The 18,904-nt window shown below is 35.2% G+C and overlaps 1 non-coding gene across 1 annotated transcript; it reads right to left on the reverse strand.

Annotated features, from left to right (window-relative positions):
• Positions 1-13,998: 13,998 nt before the first annotated feature.
• Positions 13,999-14,071, reverse strand: Trnar-ccu (transfer RNA arginine (anticodon CCU)). The gene has a single exon. It is a non-coding gene; the product is annotated as a tRNA-Arg (tRNA).
• Between the last annotated feature and the right edge of the window lie 4,833 nt (positions 14,072-18,904).

An 18,904-nucleotide genomic window follows, 5' to 3' on the forward strand; every position in this document is an offset into this window, starting at 1 on the left:
GTTACATCTTCACCGATCTAATTCTTGAAGTTACCCATTCTCTTTGGTAGTAGTAGGCCTAATGGTTGTTATTAATATGGTACTTGCAGTATTAGAATCAATAATTGAGGTAATTGCCAAGGTTATTGGCCTATCAGTGTTAGTGCTGGTGCAGCCTTTTAAAAGTAAAAAGTAACTGCTTCAAGCAGAGGTAAGCTAAAATACTTTGGTCAACCCTTATTGAGAATAAAAATGCTATGCTAAAATTCCACCATGAAATAAATATAGAACGTAAAAAAATCCACTATTATGTTTCATTCGCCTTAAAACCCTTCGAGAATCGTAAACCAAGAAAACATGACTAACGTGAAATGACTGAAGATTGCAATAAGTAAAACTATACACCCTTGAGGAGGGATTGAATATTAACCCCCTCCCCTGAGATGTACGGAGATCTGAACGTTTCAACCTAAAAAGCTGTAAGACCTTCCGCATCCTTTACGCGCCATATTAGTTACGCGCCATTGTAGTTGTGTCCCTATGTCCCACCTGTGAATATAGATAGATATATATATATATATATATATATATATATATATATATATATATATATATATATATATATATATATGTTTTTAACTACGTAAAACTTGCGAATATACAACATTCTTTGCTGTCCCATTGTCTGTGCATATAAATCGATTGTCAGGTTTACCGACTCTTGAACATACAACATATAATGGTCCATGGGAAAACAATCCGTATTCAGATCTATACCTCATGATTCTAATGATTGCCCTTGAGCTTTGTTGATGGTGATTGCTAATCGACCATTCCCTGAGTCGCCATCGTCATTTATATATCCCCCTGTGCACCCCGGCGTCCCCTTTGTAGTTATGTCCCTGTGTCCCGGTCGTCGTCATTTATACTCCCTGTGTCCCGGTGCTTTGTTGATTGCTAATCGAACATTCCTTTTGTCCCGGTCGCTTTCTCTTTGAGTGTCGTCATTTATTTAGATTGTCAGGTTTACCGACTTTTGAACATGCAACATATAATTGTCCATGGGAAAAACAATCCATATTCAGATCTATACCTCATGATTCTAATGATTGCCCTTGAGATTTGTTGATGGTGATTGCTAATTGAACATTCCCTGTGTCCCGGTCGTCATTTATATTCCCAGTATTCCGGTCGTCATTTGTGTCCCAGTGTTCCCCTTTTAGTTTTTTTTTATTGGTTTTGAGCTTTTTTTAGGTTTTTTAGTTTTTTTCTTTTTTCTTTTTAGTTTTTTTTTGAAGTTTTTATCTTTTTAGTTTTTTTATTTTTATTTATATTTTTTTAGTTTTCTTTTTCTCCTTTATTTTTCAGTTTTTTTCCTTTTTTTTAGTTTTTTTTCTTTTTTAGTTCTTTTAGTTTTTACCTTTTTTAGTTTTTTTTAGTTTTTTAGATGAAAATTTTTTTTAGTTTTTTTCCTTTTTTTCTTTTTAGTTTTTTATTGGTTTTTACCTTTTTTTTTAGCTTTTTTAGTTTTTTTCGTTTTTTCTTTTTACTTTTTTTTTTAGTTTTTATCTTTTTTATTTTTATTCTTAATTTTATTAGTTTTCTTTTTCTCTTCTATTTTTCAGTTTTTTCCTTTTTTTTAAGTTTTTTTTTAGCTTTTTTACTTTTTTTATTAGTTTTTAGTTTTTTTGTAGTTTTTGCCTTTTTTTAGTTTTTTCAGTTTTTTTTTTTAGTTTTTAGTTTTTTACCTTTTTTGTGGATCGTCACCTGATCCACAGATCCACAGATCCACAGACAACTTATTTTTATATATATAGATTGTCTATATACAAGGTTCGTAAGGAAACATAAGAGAAGAACTTTACAGAAGTACTGCACAAGAAGAACTCCTTGTAACAGTTCAGAAATCCGTATATAAAAATAATTTCCAAGGCTTTTAGAAACACGTTTTACTATATTAAAATTGTCCAAATTCTACTTTCTGGTATTATAAACCTAGTCTGTCTGATTCCCATTTCCACAAGACAAAAGCATCATAAATTCTATAAACCCTTGTTCTAATTAGGGTTTCTAGAATCCAATATAATTTTCAAAGATAAAGTTGACCCACAATGCATTAAAATAGGTTTCATGTTTCCTCTTCCAAGACTTATAGTCAGAAGTTTACATTCTCAATATCCATTGAAAAATTAAAATCAAATTGTAAAAAAAAAAAAAAAAAAAAAAAAAAAAAAAAAAAAAAAAAAAAAAAAAAAAAAAAAATATGGAAAACCAATACCAATAGGGCGATGTTGAATATCACAAATAGAATTGATTTTTCTTTTATATTTTTTATTTCTATTCTTATTTTTCTTTCAGTTTATTGTCGAAAGGCAAATATTTGCCATTTCAAGTTTACTTTTTTTAAGGTGCAGCCTATATTGAAAAAAAGCCCTTGTAAAACAATTATTTGCTTTCCCAGAAAATTCAAAATTTATTATAAATGGGCGGCGTCTTAGTCCTTAAATTTGCTTAGTTTTGTGTATAGATATTTGTGTTTCCTTCCTTCCTTAGAATATACCGACTTCCTTCCTTGCTATAAATTAAACTGCGAAGGAAAATTTTGAATGTTTGATTTATGCTGAATTCTATTCTTGAATTAAAATTCAGTAGTTTGAAAATAAGATTAGCTTCCACTTATAAAATATTGATTCGAAAATCCACCAAAAGGTTAAGTACATTTCGATGGTGTTCTAACAAAAGCTATTAAAAAGCTAGATAAAGTTTGCGCCGCCTCTGCCGTGTTTGCCGCGTAAGTTATGGCTCCTTTTAGGAATTTAATTAAATTTATGTGACATCTTAACTCATAACTTGCCAATTATAGTAGATAAAACCAGTGGGAGATGGGAATAGGAAAATGGTCGGAAGCAGCGGGTGGTTTGAAGTATCAATTACGCTTTCGTTTTGTGAACTAAATTAGGTCGAAAAATTATTATGTATAACCACAATATTTGGCATTGAAAGCAATTAATTTAAAACTTCCATCATTAAGGGTCTCAAGGATGTATGTTAAAAGGTCGACAATAAATTTTACTGAGTAAAATAGTTAAAAACATTAATTTTTTTGAAAATATTTTTAATTATCCTCTTTTTATCTATTCTCTTTGCATTTTTGTGTTAACCAGACCAACACATTTTCTAACCTTCATCAATAAGGTTTTCACGTCTTGACTTGGCTTTTGTGATTTGCTCGCTATGCATAAGACTCTATAATTATTCCCGACTATTATGATGACAGTGGTCAAGTATTATCTTGAAAATGGGGGCTTTGAAAGACGGAGGAGGCTTTGTTAGATGTTTCCCAGAAGAATCGTCTACGGATTATTTTGAGTACCCGTCTGAATGACCGCATTTCAAATGGCAAGCTGTACGAAAAATTTGGCTGGGTCAGGCTTTCTCAGGCTATAACGAGAGAAAGGCTGAAATGGCTAGGACACATTCTGTGGATGAAAGATTGATATAGATCGTCTTTTTGGCCAACCATGTAGGGCCAAACGAAAAGTAGGCCGTCCTTCATAGCAAAGGAGCAGGTCGTAAGCAAGAATTTAATAAAATTGAAACTCATTGGGAGGATGCAAAGAGGGAGGTTTTAAACAGATTGGCGTGGAGGAGGGGCTTGTAGATGTGTTGGCCTAAGGTGACTTGATGCTGCAGCTAGTTGTTAGCAGTAAAGGCACTGCTTTAAAGTAAATCATAGCTTAAAGCATTTTGAGATATCTTAGTTGACAAGCTCTTTTTTTTTTTAACTTAGACAAGTTATTTTTTATTCCTCTACACCCCTAACCCAAGTGCCAGGCTAGCATGTTGGTGTCGTAGGGTCATCTATATTTTCTCTTTCTCCACTTTCAACCCCCCATTGCACTTCCTGGCTGAAGGGCCAAGAAACGGAGATCAGCACCGCCGGTAGGGACTGTAAAGTCTAATGCCGTATCCTTTACCTTTTTTTTACCTTTTTTACTTTTGCTTTACTTGTTGAAAATTTAACACAAAACCATTGAAACATTCGGCAGACCTTCATGAACTGATTACGTAAAGGCAAATGGTAAAATATAAGTCCATGTATGAATTGTAATTTGATATAGTCCTAATAGAGAATTTAAATGTTACAGCCTGTCTTATCACAATTAAATATAAGAAAAGACTGTTCCTAAGGGGCCTTTTAGCTACGCTGTCTTAAACAGGAAAGAAGAAGCCTCCATATCAAAAATTCAAGTTTATTTTAGTTTCAGTTTTAAAATTTTTCATCCTTGAAATCTATTTGCCTAGAATCAAGGACAAATTCAAGGGAGGTTAAGGGGTTTGAACCTCCCCCCTCCCAAAATGTTTTTGGACACATAAAAACTTAAAAAAAATGAATATAAACAAATTTTGCTGTGTTTTCAAAAGTTTTTTTTTGGTAAATCCTTCCCCGAAAAATCCTTTTTACCCCCCCCCCCACAAAAAAAAAAATATATGGAGGCAACCCTGCTCAGGGCCCTCATTTCCTTTATGGTACGGTGCTGTCCCTGGTGAAAAAATCCTGTTCCAAAGGAATAACTTGACAAAAAAAAAAAAAAAAAAAAAAATGCAAGGTTTTCGATAATATTGCGTCTTTTTTAAGAACAGGCGTTTTTCGGTTTGTATCAACTTTGTACTTTGGCTAAAATTTTCGATTGTCTTATAACTCTTTTGTCGGCAACTTTTGAACCTTAGGGCAACAAACGTTACAGCAACCTTTATAATAATATATTGTTGTTCACTCACTGAATATAGCTAACTTCTTCATAAAAGGTGCGAAATTGGCTTTTAATCACTGAGTCATTATTAAAATTATAGCTAGTCTCGGCCAAAAGACTTGCGGCAAATTCAGCCATTATTTAGATTTGTAAGCGACAAAAGCTCTAAACAGCTCATTATTTAGGTCGTGAGGGATTCAATTAAGTTCTAATCTGCCTTTATAATATCTCAAATTGAAGTATAGTTAATGATAAATTGAAAAATTTGCGATAATCCATCACTCAATAGATCTGTTTACGTTTTAAACATTACCTTTGAGTTTAGCTTTTTCCTTGGTTTTGAAACACATAAAAAAAGAAGCCTTTTAAATGCAGCTTAAGAATATTCAAAAATACTCCATAGAATTTTTTTTTATAAACGGATTGGTACCAGAATTATGGCTTAACAACAGTAAGAAACTAGTAATAGATTTTTGGTTTTTTGGCTCTCTTGTTTAATTGGTGTTGTAGAACACACCGCCTTTAGATGTACTGAAACCGAATAGCCTCACATCAAGCCTGAGTAGCACTTGAAATGCCACAACGCTATGAGACTTGCTATTTTTATTTAAATTTTCGGATTTGAATACAGCAGTGAAATGAAATAAATAAATAATATGTACTGGAATGGCTTAAAAGAGTAATGTCTAGCCTATTCTGACTACTGTCATGATTCCACACCATATAAACTGATTCAGTCAGAGAAGCAATTTTTTTTCTGTACCGTATTTTGTTTATATTTCCTCCCGAAAATTTTTTTATTATTTAGAGTAAAGAGATTAAAATTAAATTCACGTTTTGTTTATTCATTCATTGCGATTAAAAAGAAAAGAAAAAAAAATAACCCAGAAATGTTAATTTCACGTCAATACAAAAACCTTAAAAAACTGAAAATTGTTGCAGTTTTCTGCTCAAAAATTTCAGCAGACTTACTTGTGTTTGCTGTTTTATGAATTTGTCCCTCCTGATGAACTCTTTCTACGCACGTACATGTTTTGAAAATTTACCCCACATCCCTCCGAAATGGGAATAGCATAAGAGCGTAACTTTTTTGCATTATATAATTGCCAGAAAAAAACTTCATGAAGTCACTCCCCCTCCCTAATCAAAATCATGGTTACAAATCCGGTCTTATTTTAACCCCAAAATTACAGCTAAAGTCAGAAACAGACTCATGGCTTTAAAGTAGGTTTTGAGGGCCAAATCGGGAATTAATCTCTAATATCAAGTTCGGGCCCACTAAGTCTCTAAGCCTATTAAAACAGCTAAATGGTCCCACTCTAATTACAGGTATTTAAAACTAGGAAAAGATGGGTGAGAGGCTGGTGCATTTTGCAACGCAAAAATTAGTTCCTTTGATGGTTTAAAACGTTTACCATCGTATTTACTGTTTTATTTGAGTATTAACTGTTTCCTTCAAGAAGGAAACATATAATGTGAATGTAAAACATGAACTGCGTGATGGGGAAGATAATTTTTGTTCCGCTTGCAAAGCCTCCACGGATTCAAGATATGGTGCCTCTGCCGCATTTATGAAGATCACTTTTCGAATTGCTTCCCTAAAATGACGCTCGAAGGAACGATTGGTGTACAAGGACCACGAGGAAGGCCATAGAAGAAGTGAAATTGAAAACTTCAACCGCCAGAAAATATATATAGACGGTTATCACATCGTTGTATTTCAAATGGATGAGTCCCAACAAGGCTTGTGAGGATGGACAGGGCTTAAGTAAGTAAGAAAAAATAAGGGATTAAGTAACTAAACGAAAATAGTAAATAGTAATGTTTTTCTCGGTTACGTAATGGTTTTTAAAGGCTGGGAGATCCCTTTCTAATGTCTGAACTTATAAAAAGTCTGAATATGCTTCGGTCCGGATCAACTGTAGGCTGAATATTAACTGGGCACTCGCTACAAGTTTGAAGTCCAAAGTCGTTATTTTGGGTTTTTAATATTAATTTCAAAACTGGAGGTCAAGCAATTTCAATTTAGTCTACTCTCTACAGCGTATCAAGCATTATCGAACTTGCTTTGTTTAGCCTTTGCTGTTTTGCCCGAGATCGCATTTCTCACTAGGAAGGGTGGACAATAATCTTATTCAAGGAGTAATCTATTCCATTTGTCAGCTCTAGAGAGCAATAAACAGTCTGCTAATATATTCGCTACTGCAAAAGTTCTTCGCTTCCCCAACAAGCTACTAATGTGGCTACTGTTTCTGACTATTTTATTGCAAGAGACCTTTGGCTAATGCTATCAGAACTTGCTTGAGGTGTGGCCAATAGCAGAATACAATAGGTTATTTGCAGAATTTTAATGGCCCTACTGGAGGTACGAGACTTTTATTGACCATTTAGTTAAATTTATGTGTTCTATAAATCTTTGTTCTCTTTTCCACTGTTTTCAACCTAGGACAGATATATAGGAGCGGCTAATTTTTAACTTAGCGATAAATTATGTTTTAAGATGAGTTGCGACCGAAAATGAAAGCTTTGAAATAACGCAACAAATATCTGACTTCTTTTTTAGGGCTGGGGAGAGGTCAATATATCAGAATTACCAAAATCCCACATAGATTGCGAAGACTTAGGAAAACTGAAAAGCAAGGAATAAAAATTTGGAAAGTTCCTAACCCTCTCTTAGGACAAAAGCGTGTAGAATTATATTATATTTTGTATGTGCCCCTGAACTATCTTACCGTTGAGAGCCAAACTGGTCTAGACAACAAATCATCTAAACAACAGCGTTCATTATTAATCATCGATTGTTCCGTTAAAATGACCTATTAGTATAAAACTTTTTCTTTTAACCTCCTGAAGCTGCCAATTCTAGCCCCTGATAAACCTGAACTTGATCAAAAGGCTTTCGTGTATTTTCTTGAGAATTATTGATGGTTATGACTTTTAATTTTGAGCTAAGCCAAAACCAAAAACACATTATTTTTCTACGGAGTCTTCGACTTTAGAAACGAGGCTTTCTTATTCTGTTGCCATAAGAAGCAATGGGTTTCATCTTTATCCATCCGCAGACAATTGAGTTCACACTCCACGGTCGTTGTCCTCCAAGAGTGTTATGGATTGTCAAAAGAGATTGTCGCCTGGCAATAAATCTGATCTACAAGGAACTTGTTCATGGGTTGTCCAATGAATTTTCTCCGTTTTCTACATGTAACGTCTGCAGCGCAGGGCCTTCGTCTCCTCTTAACGGTTGGTTACATCTTTTTAAGTAAACACCATGTTCGTGCTGATTGAAAAGCTCAAAGCACTACATCGAATTGAGGATTAGATGATCATACAAAAAGTTTTGGCTTTCGTAGGAGTTGTCTCATCCTCCTTGGCTCACTCTCCGCTGGCTTGCTTCGACATAGGTGTGTATCGATGGAGTCGCATTTTCATGGCATGATTAAATACTTGGATTATATCATATCCCCGACAGGCGAATGATCACTCTCAGACCTGCAATCGTGTCAACTTCTGTTTTGTAGCCAAAAGAGCTACGTTTGAGCTACGCTAGCTCAAGCCGATTTCAAGAAAACGCACGGGCAACTTTTAACCTATCCAAACGTTAAAAAAATACCTCATTAATGGGCTTTACAGTCCTTGTAACCGTCTCTGGGTGAAGATTATGACTGTTGTTTTTACCCCACCACGGCGACAATATAGACACATGACCATAATCTATTTAGCAATAGAGGGATGTATTTCTCTCTCAGACATCCTGTGCCTTACTAGTAACTACTGATCGAACCTGACGAGGCCCCATTACCAAATGTCACCAAAGTGCCACAGAAACAAAATGTCATTTAAGTTTGATTTACTATTATACCAAAATATATGGTTTCACGTTTTTTTTTCGCTAGGTAAAGCTTACGAGTTTTCTTGTATCTTTCTATGCAAGTCCACGAGAGTCCCCATTACGATTATATTTTCATATAGCTGTCCATCTCTATCACAATTTGGGTGCCTTCGTCCAGATTACTGTTTTTTCTTTGGAGGGGGCTACCCTATTATTTCTGTGGGTATTTTCAGAGACCACACTACCTTTCTATGACGATAAATAACAGTTCAAATAGGGATAAATCCTTTTATTAGACAGTGAAAAAACAATAAAAAATACTGGATATTTCGATCACATATACAGTGACCGTCATCAGCAGACCTATTTTTCCAGTATTTTCGATTGTTTTTTCACTGTCTAATAAAAGGATTTATCCCTACTTGAACCGTTATTTACTACCATTTCTGCTAATGGCCTTCATGGATGGAAACAGCTAATTTTGATTAGCGAGTGTCTGCACCCTCTACAAGCATGTGATTATGTTATTTTTTCTTCTTTTACTATAGTGTTTTTTTCATCGGCCTTTTGCAGTTCTTTACCTTTCATAATGTAATTTCATTGCTTACTGCGTTGAATCAGGAAGAATTTTACTAGAAGTCTTTTCTTTTCCTAACAAAAAGCTATTCTAGAAAAGCATACGACAGAGTTCTTTTGGATACTTAAATGATATAGCCCCTACCTAATACTACTACTACTACTACTACTAATAACTCACTGCAGCACCAAGCCGCCTGAGGCCAACACAGCTACGCACGCTCCTCCTCCAACCTAATCTATTTAAAGCCTCCCTCTTTACACCCTCCCAGGAAGTTCCCATTTCCTTTAAATCCTTATTTATGACATCCTCCCAACCCAGACAAGGACGACCTGCTTTCCGTGTAGCCCCAGACGGTTGGCCAAAAAGGACAATCTTGGGTAATCTGTCATCCTTCATCCGTAGAACGTGGCCTAGCCATTTCAACCTTTCTTTCATTATAGCCCCAGAAAGCGGGATTGAACCACACTTTTCGTACAACCTACTGTTTGAAATACGGTCAGTCAGCCGGGTACCCAGAACAATCCGTAGGCAATTTCTCTGGAAAACATCTAGTAAATTTTCATCTGCTTTTCGGAGTGTCCATGCTTCAGAGCCATATTTGACCACTGTCATCACTGTAGCTTCCAATATCCTAATCTTGGTTTGTAGGCTTATCTTTCTATTCTTTCAAACTTTTTTTAACTGTGAAAAAACACCCTGAGCTTTAGCTATTCTACTTTTAACATCTTCACTGCTCCCACCATCTTTACTAATAATACTACCAAGGTAACTGAAGCTCCCAACCTGATCAATCTTTTCGTTACCTAAGGTCACCTGTTCATCCTCACTTATTCCTAGCCTTAGTGACTTAGTCTTCTTAACATTAATTTTCAAGCCTATTTTAGCACCCTGAACTCGTAAAACCTCTAAAAATTCATTCATTTTGCTCACACTTTCATCTAATATGCTTAAATCATCAGCATAATCTAAGTCCAGGAGCGTTCTTCCTCCCCATTTGATTCCATGGTCTCCAATTGCCTTTCCTGTGCTCCTTAAGACGAAGTCCATCAAAATGATCCATATAAAGGGGGATAGAACACAACCCTGCTTAACTCCTGATTTAATACAAAACCAGTTGCTAACCTCATTTCCTACCTTAACCGCAGCAGTATTATTCTCGTACATAGCGCAAATCACTTTAATGTATTTTTCTGGTATACCATATAACGATAAGACCTTTGTTAACGCTGTTATATCAACAGAATCGAAAGCTTGCTCATATTCGATAAAACTAAGGACCAAAGGTGTTTGACAACAAAGGGACTTCTCAATTATTAACCTAAGAGTGAAAACATGGTCGACACATCCTCTACCTTTTCTAAAACCGCATTGTTCTTCCCTTAAAACTTTGTCTACAGCATGTCTCAGTCTAAAAAGTATCATATTACTCAGTAATTTGCTACCTACAGAGACCAGACTAATGCCTCGATAATTACGACATTCACTCTTGTCACCTTTCTTATACAGTGGTTTAATTAACGTTTTCCTAAAATCATTGGGTACTTCCCCTTTTTCAAAAATCATGTTCATAATCTTCAGTAGCTTATTCCTAACCTCAGAGCCACCATATTTAAGGAACTCATTAATCATACTATCAGCACCTGGGGCCTTATTATTTTTTAATCCTTCTAGTACTGTCGCTAATTCTTCCTCACTAAACAAATCTTCCTTCACATCCAAGGTATCACAAACTTTTTCATTTTCATCTATATCTTTTCCTGCAACTGTATCTCGGTTTAGCACATTCTCAAAATGTTCCACCCATCTTTCTTTAACTTTTTCCTTATCACTAATTGTGGCCCCATTTCTATCTTTAACTGGGACTAGTCCGGATCGGCTACTCCCTTTCAATTTATTAAAATGCCAGTATAATATTTTACTATTATGCCGTCTAGCCGCATCTTCCAGATCCTCAGCAATTTTATCCATCGCCTCCATTTCACATCTCCTTAGTTCATATTTTAATGCTTTCTCCACTTTCTTTACATTCCTTTTGTTTTCATACGACCTATCGCTCAGATAATTTTTATACAAACCCCTTCTACTCTCTATTAAACCTAAAGCTTTTTCACTAATATTCCTAGTTGCTGTCTTAGCACTCTTCCCTAGGACACCATCAGCAACTTCACAAATTGTTTTTCTGAAATTATTCCATCCATCTTCCACATTGTCAAATTTTAAACCCTCAAGTTTAGTACTCAACTGTTCCTGGAATTTTTTTCTCAAATTTTCATCCTGAAGTCTACCAACATCATAACTTTCCGGGAGGGAGTTACTCTTCCGAAATTTCAGCTTTAAATTAACCTTAGACACTACTAGATGGTGATCTTTACTTTTAACGTCAATAACGGCACTCCTATACACCCTAGTATCTTGTATTGATCCTGCTAGTCTTCTGTTTACAATAACACAATCAATAAGGTTTGCTGTCTTACCATCACGTGAATACCATGTCAACTTATGGGCCATTTTGTGACCAAACACCGTATTGGTTATAACTAGGTTGTTATACCTACAAAATTGCAAAAGCCTATAGCCATTACTGTTTTCTTTTCCTACACCAAATTTACCTGGGCTAGGATACCATCTATCCCTATTTCTACCAACCTGGACATTAAAATCTCCTAGCAAAAACACCATATTTCTACCTGGTACCCTGTCTATTTGCTCCTGTAACTGTAAGTAAAATTCATCTGAGTCACTAGTATCTCCATCAGTTGGTTCAATGGGGGCATATACTACTATAACTGATATTCTTCTAATATGTTTCTCTGACGGTCAATCCTAACGAAATTTACCTAAGTATGATAAAAATGCAATATTTTAGAAACAAATTTGGGCTATATATTTACACATTAGGGGGGGGCTAAGTATAGCGAGTCTGCATGCCTGATGTGCTAGGTACAACTAATCTGCACATTATAAGCAAGAATCGTTTTCTAACTTCACACTGTGAAAAATACTTCAGCTTCGCCCCCGTCCTTACTGTGCAAATATATAGCCCAAATTATATATTTTCCATCTATTCTATCACTTTTCTCTGTCTTGTCTCAGGCTTAGCTGAAAGAAACTGATGAAAAAAAAACAAAAAAAAAAACGGTTCTATAATGCGTCAACCAATGAACAACTTTATCGGTAGGGGCTATATCAAACAATTACCCATTTTTGAAGAAGAAGAATTTTCTGGAAAAATTCATCCTTTTCGTTTTTCGATATCACTGGGCATTGAAAATAAAAGAAGAAACGCTTAACCTACTGTAAACCACTATGCCCTTACTTGTGTGTCTCAGAAAGTCTTCTTTCAGAAAGTCTCTTTAGAAAAGAAGGGCTCCTCTATTTCATTTCTTTTGTCCCTAAATAAAGAAGCAATAACTGAAGTAGAAATCTATAAGTTTAGTCGAACCCTTATTAATCCTGTTATCATGGATTTTCCTTTAAAGAAAAAAAAATATATATCAAATCCTTATTATAAAGATCTAAAGACTTGTTGATAAGACCAAACTTACTAGCAGTTACATACTCAGAATCAGTGTCAAATAAATTGTTCTCAGTATTAAAAATAATGAAAATGTGAGAATAAAAAAAAATTACTTTTTGTAAAAATTTGAAATTATTGAACAATTTTGTAAAAATTTTAAACTTTTAAACCTTCAAGGGTGAACACTAAACTAGACTAACAGCATTCAAACTTCCCATTTTATTTTCAAGTGGAACGAGAAAACACACAGCGCATATTAACAGATATAAAACATTTTTCTCTACAACCTAATATAGCCTACTATAAATCTTAGGAATTGGTGACAAAATTGAAAAATGCACACCTAGAAGGAAAAAAAAATCAAGTGGTAGAACTGACAAGTTAGCTTTAAAGCTCATAAGGGTACAACTGGGAGGGGGAAGACAATTGTCGCTCCCCTATATTTAAATGCCCCCTCTACCTTTTGAGAAATACTATTTATAAAAACAAAATGAAGTCAATCCATAATTGAAAATAATCAACAAATTCGTAATGTTGGCAACTCAAGAGAAGAATCGTAGAAAACCGCAGTTGTCAGGCATGAACAGATTTAAGATGAGTCCTGGACAAGCCTGCATCCATGGGCGAGGTGCTAGAAGGCTTGACTGTCCCCTCCAATTTTTTTCTGACGCGTAAAAAAGTAACAAAATGCATGTGAATCAATGTTTGACGCGTTTTGGAAAGCTTTTTGGCAAATACCCCCCCCTTTACTAAGGACATCAAAATAAAAACGTTTTTAGTCCCCTAGACCAAAGTCATATCCAGGATTTTTGTTCGGGGGAGGGTGTCCCTCCGAACAAAACCGTGGATATGGCTTTGGTCTAGGGGGCTAAAAATGTTTTTATTTTGATGTCCTTAGTACTTTAGCCTCGAGGCAGCGATTGAATCCCAGGCACGCATATATCCCTTTCATCAATACATGCCAAAACCCCAATATGTTGCGAATGGTCGCCCACTTACAGAAATACCATTAAGCAGGCGTATGCAAGGGCGATATTTAAATTCAAAAGTTGACCATCCCCTTCACACCCCCGAAAAGGTGCTCATACCCCCTGCCTGCTGAAAAATTAGAAAGATTTTTGGCTAAACATAACCTTTTCTTGATTGTCAAAGGGAGATGTTTACCCCCGACAGGTCATGTTATTATCTTTCCCCCTGAGACCAATCCGCATTGAAAAGAAATTTTTATTCGTACTGCAACTTATTTACAACAGTTACTTTTTAATGATAACTTTTTTATACGAAATAGCAACTTCAAAAGTTGGGTACATCTTGAAGCCAACTATTCAGGAGCAAAATGAACCCACGGCGGGACTCGAACCCGCAATCCCCTGCTTAGGAGGCAGATGCCTTATCCATTAGGCCACGCGGGCTTGTGAGATCACTTGATTTATACAATTTCTGTAACAACATTTAAATTTGGCCTAGGCTAGTGAACAGCATGCGCTTGTTTTTAATGTGCTGGAAGTGAAATTTGAACCTCACCAACAATTCTTGAGAATATAGAGTATATCGCGAAAATTAAAGACGCACACCTCAAATAACAGAAAAAAACGGTAAAATTCTAGTTAATTGACTTCTTGCTATCTCAGAAAGGGTTTAGGTTAGGAAAATGAAACTTTCAGGGATGAATCTACAGACTAAAGTATGTCCCGGGAAGGTATTTTGAAGCAACTACATCCACTCCTTCTCCCTCTAGAGGGCCCTGACCTTTGATGACCTTCAAAAATATGTGTGTTATAAAAGTGAAACCTTGCATAATAGATCTTCTGCTTAATTGAAGTACAACAACATTGTTTTCAGCTTCCTAAATTTTGAAAAAAAACATTGATATGGCTAAAAATTCTACTCGAATAACAGGAATTGCATTTTCAGAACTAAAGGCAGAGAAAAAGCAACTAGTAACTGAAAATTAGGGTAAAATGTTGTTTTGTCAAAATTTCAATAGGTATAGACCTGTCATGTAGACAAATTTCACGGCCCTCTAGAGGGAGAAGGAGTAGAGGTGGGTACTTTAAAATACCTTCCCGGGACATACTTTAGCCTGTAGACCCGTCCCTGAAAGTTTCATTTTCCTAACCTAAACCCTTTCCAAGATAGCAAGAAGTCAACTAGAATTTTACCAAAAAAATAAACTAATAAAAAGTAAATACAAAATACACACAAAATAATTACCGCATAGATAAGTGCGAACCAGTGAAACATGAAAATCGTCTATAGTTTTATGCTTCGAAGTTTATGACTTTCACATTCAAAATCAATCCGATTATCTCTAGCAACGTTTCGTGGAGCAAAGAATACAAATAATGTTCTCTCACGTCTTCTTTTATTCCATTTTCAAAATTCAGTCAACGGGTCAACGGTAAACGCATATCGTAAAAATTTCAAAAAAACTTTTTTCTAGGATCATTTACTGGGCTAAGGGAGGTAGACATTCTGTTGAGGTGACGGGGGATTGGTAGGAGTGTTACAGGGGCTTGGACTTGGCTTAGAAAATTGTTATCCGTGATCTGTTTATTCTTACAGTTGGAAGAACATGGACAAAGGGGAGCCTAATATAAACAATAAATTATTTGGAGGCATATTCACTCCAAAACTGTGGCTAAAAAGGGTCAAAAACCTCTAATTCACTCATGAATAAATTTCCTCAAGTCTATAAACAAAGAGGAACCCCAATACACAGGAAAGAGAGAGAAAAGATATTACTCCCCTACAAAGACCCAAAAGACTATGGTACTTATCGGTTATTGGAAACACATTCAAGGATTACACTTATGTTACATCTCCAAAAACCGGTCTCATAGCTACAAAAGCGAGCGATGGATGTTACAATGCAATGTATAATTTGTAGAATCTGGGCTATATATTTTCATATTGGGGGTGGGGGTGGGGCTTAGGAAGGTTACGACAGATTTGGTTAGATTATGTTTGGTCGGGTTAGGTTTCCATAATTTTGTTTCTAAACTGTTATTTTATCATCATGTTTTGTCATTTTGCATTAGGATTAATCTAAATTCACTTTTTTGGTGTGTTTCCAATAACCGATAAGTACCAAGACCATTTTTCTCCAAGCAGAAATCTGTGCCCGAAGTTCTTAAATTTAGGTTAGGGCAAGGGCCTCCAAAACTTTGACAAGGATTTTTTTTTTTTGTTTTGATTGTCTTGAAGCTTATGTCTGAAAGCGCAGACACCAATTTGTAAAAAGAAAAGAAAAAAGGGTTCGCCTTAAAGAGGGATCTAAAAAGGCTAATAAATTTTTTTTTTCAAAAACTGAAACTCAAAACTGTAATTTTTTGGCCTAATCAGATCCGAATGTACAATAGATGATCGATAAAAATATTGATATCCCCCCCTGAAAAAAAGGCCCGAAAAGAAAGAAACTGAAATTTCCAAATGAGTTGAACCTAACAACCGTAGGTTAGTTGGCGAAAAGGATATCAATGCACAAAACTTTTGATTGGGGGTACAGGCCTCTAAAAATGGACCGAAAACACTATTATCGATACGCTTGAAAATATGTATGAAACGTTTTGGACTAAGTTCGATCTAATTTACAAAATTAAAGCAAAAAACATATTGGTTTGCCTTGAAATCGGGCCCAAGAAAGGGCTAACAAACTCTTTTTCTCTGAATATGTTGAAAATTGAGACCACAAGTCCCTTGGCCGAGTGGATACTATTGTGCAAGATTCTTCTTAGTTCGGGTGCACTCTCCCTCTTCTTAAAAAGGGACCACACATTTTTAATGAAGGGGAGAGAGTTCTAGAGGTCCACAAAAGACTGGACAAACATATTTGTTTAATACATTTGAAAATCAAGGCCCCAAATCCCTGGACCAAGAAGGTTTTTTTTTCAGTACGGGTACTCCTTTCCCTCTTCTAAAACAATGGCACAAAAGAGCCCAAAAACCGTTTCCTGATTGGCTTGAAACTTTCAAGGATCGTTGCCTGGGCTAGAAAGACAATAAATTTTTGATGGGAGGAAAGGAGTGTAACGGCTGGCAAATCGCTGTAAAACCATATTTCCTGTGATATATTTGGAATCTACAGCCTTAAATCCCTGGGGCATAAAAAAAGTAATGTAAAAAAATGTATTGGGCCAATTGGACCTAAAAAGGACAAATTATGTTTCGAGCGCAGATTGGAAAACCACAGGTAAGAATTGGCCTTAAAGCTGCCTACAGACTTGGCCAAAAAGAACCTTAACGAAGACAAAAAAAAAACTAAGAAAAGGGTTGTTTTTGATTCGTTGCATCAGGAAATAGGCAGGGAAAGAGTTGCAACATTTGTTTCTGTCTTTACTATAATTTACCACTCGACATAGCAAATCACATTTATAGTCAAATATGACTTGTTCTTGAAAAGTACGTCACATTATCTAGTTTAAATGAAAGCTAGTAAATTCTCCATTGGTTCCAAAATATCATAAATTCAAGCTGCGGTAATCTAAATTTAAGAGCGATGCAGAGCTGAGCTTATCACTAATTCCCACTTTTAACCCTTAACTGCATAAAAAATAGTAAATACTTGAGACAAAATTTTATTAAAAGACTAAAAACATAAATTTCCGGGGTCCGTACCTAGGCCCAAATTAAAGCCCACGAATGTATTTTCTAGCCTCCGTCTCTACTTCTTCTCTACTCGTAAGTTTTGGGAAGTTACATTAAAATATATCCTTACACGAAAAGAATTCCAATTAGGCTTGGAATCTTGCCCGAATCCTGGTAACCCCTTTGAAAAACCAAAAGACTTGAAGAAGCAGACTCTAAAACAAACTTCATTTTATTTTAAAGTTAATAGGGTTTCCCGGAATTTTTCTGACCATACAAGAAAAGGAATAATGGAAATAGGAAGTTGAAATTACCTTTTCAGATTTTTTTTTGATCTGTGAGTCTAATCTAGAAAGCTTTATTGACGTCGGAAGCATAAGTAAGTATATAAAAGTGCACCAGGCAAGGCCAGATTAATGCTTTTAAACTCCAGAGTAACTTCAAACTGTTCGTGGTGATGAACTGTAAGTAAGGAGCGGCCAGATTAATGCTTTTAAACTCCAGAGTAACTTCAAACTGTTCGTGGTGATGAACTGTAAGTAAGGAGCGGCCAGATTAATGCTTTTAAACTCCTATGTAACTTCAAACTGTTCGTGGTGATGAACTGTAAGTAAGGAGCAGCTAGGGGCCAGAATTATTGGTAACAAAACTCTAGAAAAAGTGTTTCGGTAACAATACACACATAAAAAGAATTTACTTTTTATTGTGATCAATTTAAAAAACTGTTTCCACAAAACAAGCTTTTCAAAGAAAATAAAGAGCCCTGTTTAGCCAAAAGTGAGCAGAAATAAGGTCAAATAATCTTCCAACATGCATACAAATACAATATATTTTAAATACATGCAATTACGATTTAAATGTTTTCATTTCTTTTACTTTCATAAATATAAAATTGTCAAAATTTAAGGAATAAATATCAGTATATGTCAATTAAACTGACAATCGACGGTTATTATTATTATTATTTTTTTTTAGTAAAGCGCTAATTTTAGGTATGGGGGTTATCAGCTCTACTCGTGTTAATTTCTGCTTGTTTTGAGTTTGATCCGGCAATTTATTATAATGTCTCTTCGTTTTGAATTTCGTTTATTTATAGATAGTGGTTTGTGGTCGTTTCACGCTTGGAAGATTATTTGACCTTATTTCTGCTCATTCTCAGCTTAATGGAGCTCTTTACTTTTCTTTGAAAAACTTGTTTTGTGGAAAAAGCTTTTAAAATTAGTTTCCAATCATTTTTTATAGACATAGCCTTTTTCATGGAAATATAATATTTTATATCGTTTCAATTTTTTCTAAAAGAATCAAAAGTTTGGGTTGATATTTGCATATTGGAGAAATTTTCTCTGCAATATTAATCCAATTAAAACTTAATATCATTCCCGAAAGAATTGATCTATGGTCTGTGAAAACCTGGATATAATACTGTTTTCAATTATTTAAATTGTAAGAGCAGAAGTAGTAATAGTAGCAGCCCCAAAAGTCTAAACTTAATGCACCCAATTGTTCTCGATATATTGCTGAGGTGTCTTATTGGCAATCATAAACACAATACATTTGATAATAGTTTAAAAGCAACATTTAGTTTTAAAGCTTAATGGGCCAATTGTATAATTGTGGGATGTTGACATGCCCAATATCACCACAGAAATGGTTGCTGG

Source organism: Artemia franciscana, chromosome 10 (assembly GCF_032884065.1).
Source record: "Artemia franciscana chromosome 10, ASM3288406v1, whole genome shotgun sequence".
In the NCBI taxonomy this organism is placed as follows: Eukaryota; Metazoa; Arthropoda; class Branchiopoda; order Anostraca; family Artemiidae; genus Artemia; species Artemia franciscana.